Below are 7,452 nucleotides of genomic sequence, written 5' to 3'. Positions count from 1 at the left end.
AGCGCCGTAACCGCCTTAACAGGTTGACAAATGGACCACCCTTCTATCAAGAGAGAGAAAATTGGGTATTGTCACCATTCATTGGTAGTTGTGTTAAAGATTTCATGGACGACTTTTGTGTCTATAGCAGTAGGGTTGAACACGATGAGAAGTTGCAAATGGTATTGGCTCGATATGATGAACGTGGAGGAAAACTAAATCCAAAGAAATGTCATCTAGCACAGCCAAGGGTGAAGTTATAGGGCCATATGGTGTCAGAAAATGGTATTGAGGCTGATCCAGACAATGTTAAGTCTATTCTTCTTCTTCCATCACCTAAGAGTACGAAGCAATTGGCAACCTTTATACACAAAGTGAAGTACATGGCGCGGTTTATTCCATTGTCTTCACAGCTCCTTTATCGATTACAACAAGTGGCAAAGCATGATCCATTACAATGGGATGACAAGTGTGAAGAAGTGTTTCAAGAGGTGAAAGAGGTGTTAGGGGGGTTGTCAGCCATGCAGGCTCCTGATTGGGAGCAAGTGTTTTATGTACATCCATCAGTAGGGGATGATGCCATTGGAGCCATGCTATTGCAAAAGGGGAAGGGCAGCCAATATATGAGGCCAGTGTATTGTGCAAGCCGAGTGAAGTTGGTAGCAGAAAGAAAATCGTTGGAAGTAGAGCTAGTGATTGCCAGTGTAATATTTGCCTGTCGACGATTTTGTCATTACTTGCTACCATGACCTTTTGTTTTCTTAACAAGTTACACCTTTTTTCCACACTTAATTAATGGCACTAACATGTCAAATGTGTTCAAGAAATGGGTAATTGAGCTGTAAGAGTTTTAAGTTCTCGTTTTTAGTGGAAAACAGTACAAGAGCTACCCTAGCTGATTTGTTGACTTACAAGGAGAATCCCCTTCTTGTTAAGGAAGAGGTGGTGAAAAGGGTAGTTGAAGAAGTGCCATAGATCAGCAATGCACATGTGTTGTTCCTTGATGGCTCATACAGAAAGAGCCATGATGCAGCTTCAGGGGGTATATCACTTTACGATCCAGAGGGGAAGCTAGTATGCAAGAGAGGGTTCAAAGTGGATGCTCATAGTAACAATGAGGCTGAATATGCTACTTTGGAAGCCTGACTACACATTTGTTTGAAGCATGGGATTAGAAGGTTGAGCATTAAAGGTGATGCCTTGTTAGTTGTGAAGCAAGTGTTAGGTGTGTAGAGAAGCAAGAACACCTCATTGAAGGAAATGTGTTTTAGAATTAAAGGCCTGTAAAAAAAGTTCGAAGCCTGGAGCATCAGACACATTGAACGTGCTCTAAATGGAGAGGCACATGAAGTAGCTCAAAGCATGATTGGGGAGCTATTTGTGTTAAGGACCAATTTACCTCTTTATCATGGCCGGGAAAGTTTGGCTCAAGAAGAGGAGTTTTTGCTAGCAGAAAGGACATTCAGAAGTCTAAGAAGTATGGTTTTGTGCGTAGAGCGTCCAAGTTCAAAATTGATTGGTGATGTCTTATACGAGAAAGGGGTTGATCTCGTGTTGAGACGTGTACCTTGGCGGGAGGAGCTTTATAGAGTGTTGGAAGAGAATCATGAAGGCACATGTGGCGGACATTTTGCTCTAAAGATCACCTTGCATAAGATCTTGCAAGAAGGGTATTTATGGCCTAATTTGCACAAGGATGTTCACCATTGGTGTAGGTCTTGCAATAGGTGTCAATCATTTGGAAAGAGAGTGTTGAAGCCAGAGCTACAAAAAACCATTATGGCATTTGATGTGTTTGAAATGTGGGGGATTGATGCAATAGGCCCGTTACCTATCACAAGCAGGGGAAAAAGCTATATTTTAACTGCAGTGGACTATCTCTCTAGATGGGCAGAGGCTGTAGAAATAAAACAAATCACTGCAAAGGATGTGGCAAAACTTGTGTACTATGAAATATGTTGCAAGTTTGGGGTGCCACTAGAGCTACTTTCGGACAAGGGGCCATGATTTAGAGCTAAACTATTAGACTTTTTATGCGCGAAGATGAAGATTAGACACCAGCATACCACTCCTTATTATCCACAATGTAATGGCTTAAATGAAAGATTCAATGGTGAGTTGGTAAAAAAAATTCATCAAAAGTGACAGAGCACCAAGGAAAGAATTGGGATTTGGAATTGCCTAATGCATTATGGGCTTACCGTACTTTGGTAAAGACAATTACAAGGTTTACTCCATTTCATTTGGTATATGGAAAGAAAGCACTATTTCCTGTGGAAGTAGAGTTGCCTGCGGTCAAGATGTTAGAAAAGTTTCTTGGGAAGTCCAGTGATGCATTCAAAGAGAGGCTCTTACAATCACAAGAGGTTCAGCTGGATAGGATGAGCGCATTGGAACATTATGGGCAGATGCAAGATAAGGCTTTAGAAAAGATAAATGAAAAGTTCAAAAGTAAGGGTATCAAGAAACATGACTTGGTTTTGCGCTACAACAGTAAGTTGGACAAAACATTCCAAAAGAAGTTTCAAATTAAGTGGGAAGGCCCTTTCAAGGTAGTTGAGTGTTTTTCGAATGGTACATATCAGCTGGCTAACCTGGATGGGATTCTACATAAGTCAAGGGTAAATGGATTGCGTCTTAAATTATATAATGCTAGATTAATGATGGTGGAGCAAGATGAGCTATCTACATAACAAGTAATGTATGTGAGGGATGAGGAGACTTGTGACGCGACGAGTCTCATATCTCTTTTTGTTGTTGTTGATCATGAATGATCTAGCAGGCTAGGGGATGGGACTATTATGTGAGGAGTTTTTTGGAAGAAGTGATTGAATATATGTACATACACAAGCATGGTGCATCGAATAAAGAATTGCCTATTTTCCAAAGCCAGGTGTTTACGTGGGGCCCACATGTGTACAGGTAGGACAACGTATACATAGTACATTGATTTTCATTAACATAAGTGTCAGTGTGTTTTTCTACAATAATGAGGAGTTGGTGGAGCATAAAACTTCTTGAGGAAGCTATCAGCAGACCGACACCATGAGGTAAGCAAGTGTGTTAGATGGCATCCAGTGGCGTCAGCAGGTCGAATGGGGTCAATACTTGCACGCGATAAGAGAGGACACAATGGGGGTGTTTTATTGTGATGAATTATGTGAAAAGATCATCCTGAGAAATGTATTTGGGGGCCACTTCACGTGATTGTGGGATGCATTATTGAGAAAACTTGAGTGCCAGGTGTGCGGATGGATATAGAAGGGTAACGAAACGCACTGTGTGGCCATTTTTTGGCATATTCGGGGTTCGTTTGAGGTCAATCAAAAGTCCAAAGGTGCCCAAGGGATAAAGAGAAGTGTGGACACTGAAAAACCCGAGAATAAAACCAGCAAAACATGGAGAGAAGAGGAGGAACAACTGCAACTCAATTTTTGACGTTTTTGGAGCCTGTTTTGGCCATAAACTGCTCATTCGAGGTCGGATTTGAGCACTTTGATATTGTAGACTAGGGTTCTGGGACATTCCGGACGCAATAGTGCTGTCCATTTTGCCAAATTTCTCACTGTTTATTTGCTATTTTGACTGTGTAAGTTTCTCCTGTGAGAGTGAAGCCTTTGCTCAAATTTGTAATAGTATCTGGCATATTTCATCCATATTGTGTGAGCTATTTGCCCCATTGGTGTTGGCCCAAGCTCAATCGTATCTAAATAGCAGAAATCTTCCTCTCTTGAGTTGAGTTTTTTGGGTGTGTGTGTGTGTGTGTGTGTGTGTGTCTGTGTTATGTGGGCAAATGGATAGTCTCTCTCCTCTCACTCTATCGGTGTGTTCCCTTTCTCGGCCAGGTAGGTTGTGTAAGCCGAGTGGTGCCCCATAGTGTGTGTGTGTGTGTGTGTGTGTGTGTGTGTGTGTGTGTGTGTGTGTGTGTGTGTGTGTGTGTGTGTGTGTGTGTGTGTGTGTGTGTGTGTGTGTGTGTGTGTGTATCATCAAAAGAGTGTGTGTTGGGTAATTATAGAGGCGTTGTGTGTGTTTCCATCCCGCTCACATCGGTTTAGACATATCATTTTCATCATTTTCTCTCCACAGTGGATCTAGTCTGAACACAACTTGGTCACAATGCTTCGAAAGTACAAATGTATCTCGTGCATCTGTCCACACCCGCCAAGAGTTCACTTGAATCAATCCACTCTTGTCTTTCCGCACAATTGCATTAGGGCCGCTACTAATAACTTTGAGCCACTTGACATCAAACATAAAAATATCAAACTTTCTAAAGCTGATCTTCAAGATGTCTTGGATGTAACCAAAGTATTCAAGTTGGCTAATCTATGTGTTCTCATCCCTGTCACTACTCCGACTTTCTTGGATGAAGCTTGCCCTAACACCACTGTTGAAAGTGACCCTTTGTTTGTCGATCCGTTGCACTCTGAAGTGTTTCCCATGCTACCCCACAAAGCTCCATATTTGTGATACTGTAGCCACAAAATTGAAACAAAGTTAAAGTTATTAAAGTAATGTTATCATGTGGAGCTTGAAAAGGAAGTTGTGAAAATATACATGCCAATCGCAACCCCTTGACATCTCCTCTGCCTCTTCAGTAATCTCAACACTCCATTCCTCTTTGCCTCTGAGATTGTCGCATCTAACCACCGCCCAGTTGGAAAGTCAGGCAATTTCTGAAGATGATCTGGAAAAGGAAGGCTTATAGTGGTTGCGCTTGAATTGCAGGCAATCTGTCAAGTTTTTCCCTTTGTACCTCTCTAGCCACTTTTGCATGATGTCTGAGTTGAGAAGAAAAAATCTCATAACGTTTTCTCGCATTGTGATGTCCATCTTCCTAACGATGCCTTGTCCCTGCAGCTCGTCCCTTGTCACCTTTATGTTGACCTCAGTAGTCCACATTCGGGGTATCTCTGGTTTATTTGAGACAAAAAAAATCACTCTGATGAGGACAAGAGACTCTCGTACAAGCCATCCTTTGGCCATGCTACCCTCGGGGCAAGCCCTTTGACGAACAAACCCCTTTAAAGTCTTCATAAATCTCTCTAAGAAGAACATCCACCTGCTATGAACTACCACAGCAACTGTAACTTCATCAACCACATGCACCCAGTGGGAGTCTTGAATGAAGATATAGTCTTCTTCACTTGTTGCTCTTCTGCACGACTCAAAACCCATGGTCCTTTTGGTATAGCAAACTTCCCATTGGGTTTAAGTCGAGGCCACATCTCTGGCATACGACCCACAGCCTGCAGGTCATCTCTTTGGGCCTTGCTGTTTCTTTTTCCAGTGATGGTTTTCCATATGATCTCCCCTACATTCTTGAAGATGTGCATTGGGTCGAGTAAATGATTAATCAACAGGTCACTCCAGTACGAGAGTTCATGAAAAATAGAAAGTCTCTTCATTCCAGGTGGCATCCAATCTCCCCTCTCCAGCCACATGTTTTTCCAATCACTCGCTTTCAGTGGATGCATGTCATGTTTGCATATGTTTGGTCCACGTAGCTCATGTCCTTCAGGCAAAAATCTACCATTCTCCCCGTAAATTGTCTTGCTCAAATGCTCAGAGCGGTGGAAGCCAAGTCCAGGACCACATTTCTGACATGCATGATTGCCCGAGTAACTCAAGCTTGAAATATCACAAAATTAAAATATAAAATCATTGGCATAGCTAGGAATAACATGTGTGTGAGGGTTTCAAAGGCACTTACCTGAGCACTCACCGAAGTGTGGCCAATCGTGCATGGTCCACATGAGAATGACTTGCACATGTACATTCCATCCTCCGATTGGTTGGGACCTATCAACCACATCGATTCCTGTCCACAAGATTTGGAGCTCTTCTATAAGTGGTACCAGATAGACGTCCATGTTCTTTGCTTTGTAGTTTCCTGGGGACGATCAGTGACAACAACAGATGGCCTTCTTGATAGCTAGCCATGGTGGAAGATTATAATTAACCAGAACTATAGGCCACTGTGCTCCATGACGAACTCGGTAATCCGAATGGGTTTACTCCATCCAATGCCAGACCAAAGCGGATACATCGAGGCTCATTCTTAAATGTAGGCCAACTTTTCTCTATGTGCTTCCATGCACGAGAGTCAGCAGGTACCCACATCACATCATCTCTGTCGATCTAGTATTTGAGTGCCATGTCATCAAAGCGGCTATGGACTTGCACCTGAATATGCTCTTTATTCTTAGAATGATAGGAAAGTGTAGAAGGACCTTTGTAGATCAATTTTCCTTGTGTGTCCTCTCTATACCTGTTTGATCCACAATTGGGACATTGTTCCAAATTTGCATACTCATTGCGAAAAAGTATACAACCATTAGGACATGTATGTATTTTGTGATTATCCAGGCCCAAATTAATGAGAAGCTTTTTAGCGTCAATTCTCTAGCCATGCCCGATCCACGCACACCTCGGTCTAGAGGTTCACGAAGATTACGACCACATGGTCAACGACTATATATTAGTGTTTTTGAAGTCTGTGTACGCTTTTGAAGTCCAATTGCACTAGCGCTTTTCAAACCTATAACCTAAACGTAACCTATAACCCATACCCTAACCTAGCCTAACCTAACGTATAACCTAACATATAACCAAATTAAACCTCACCTATAACATAACCTAATCGAAGTCTGTTTGCATTTTTTGAAGTACACAAGTCATTCTTGAAATCCGTTTGCGTTTTTCTACTTTTTGCCGCTAGCTCTAACCTATCTTATAACCTAACCTAACCTATAATCTAAACCTAACATAACCTAGAACCTATAATCTAACCTATAATTTATAACCTTAACCTAACCTATAACGTAACCTAACCGAAGTCCGTTTGCATTGTTAGAAGTACACGAGTCATCTTCGAAGTGGGTTTGTATTTTTTCTACTATTAATTTACCACTAGCTCTAACCTAACCTATAATCTAACCTAACCTATAACCTAAACCTAACCTAACATAACATAACCCTAAACCTAAACCTAACATGTAGGCTAACCTAATTGAAGTCCTTTTGCATTTTTTGAAGTACACGAGTCATCTTCAAAGTCCATTTGTGTTTTTTTACTATTAATTTGCCGCTAACTCTAACCTAACCTAGCATAATCTATAACTTAATCTATAACCTAACTTATAACCTAAACCTAGCTTATAACCTAACCTAACCAAAGTCCCTTTGCAGTTTTTGAAGTACACTAGTCATCCTCGAATCCGTTTGCGTTTTTTCTACTATTATTTGTCGCTAGCTCTAACCTAACCTATAATCTAGCATAAGTTGTAACCTAAACCTAAACCTAACCTATAATCTAACCTAATCGAAGTCCGTTTGTGTTTTTTGAAGTACACAAGTCATCTTCAAAGTCTGTTTGCATGCGTTTTTCTACAATTAAATTGCCGCTACCTCTAACCTAACATAACCTATAACCTAAACATAACATATAACCTAATCTAGCATAACCTATAA

Source organism: Adiantum capillus-veneris, chromosome 20 (genome assembly GCF_014529385.1).
Source record: "Adiantum capillus-veneris isolate H3 chromosome 20, ASM1452938v2, whole genome shotgun sequence".
Taxonomy (NCBI): domain Eukaryota; kingdom Viridiplantae; phylum Streptophyta; class Polypodiopsida; order Polypodiales; family Pteridaceae; genus Adiantum; species Adiantum capillus-veneris.
Note: the sequence above shows the minus strand (reverse complement) of the source record.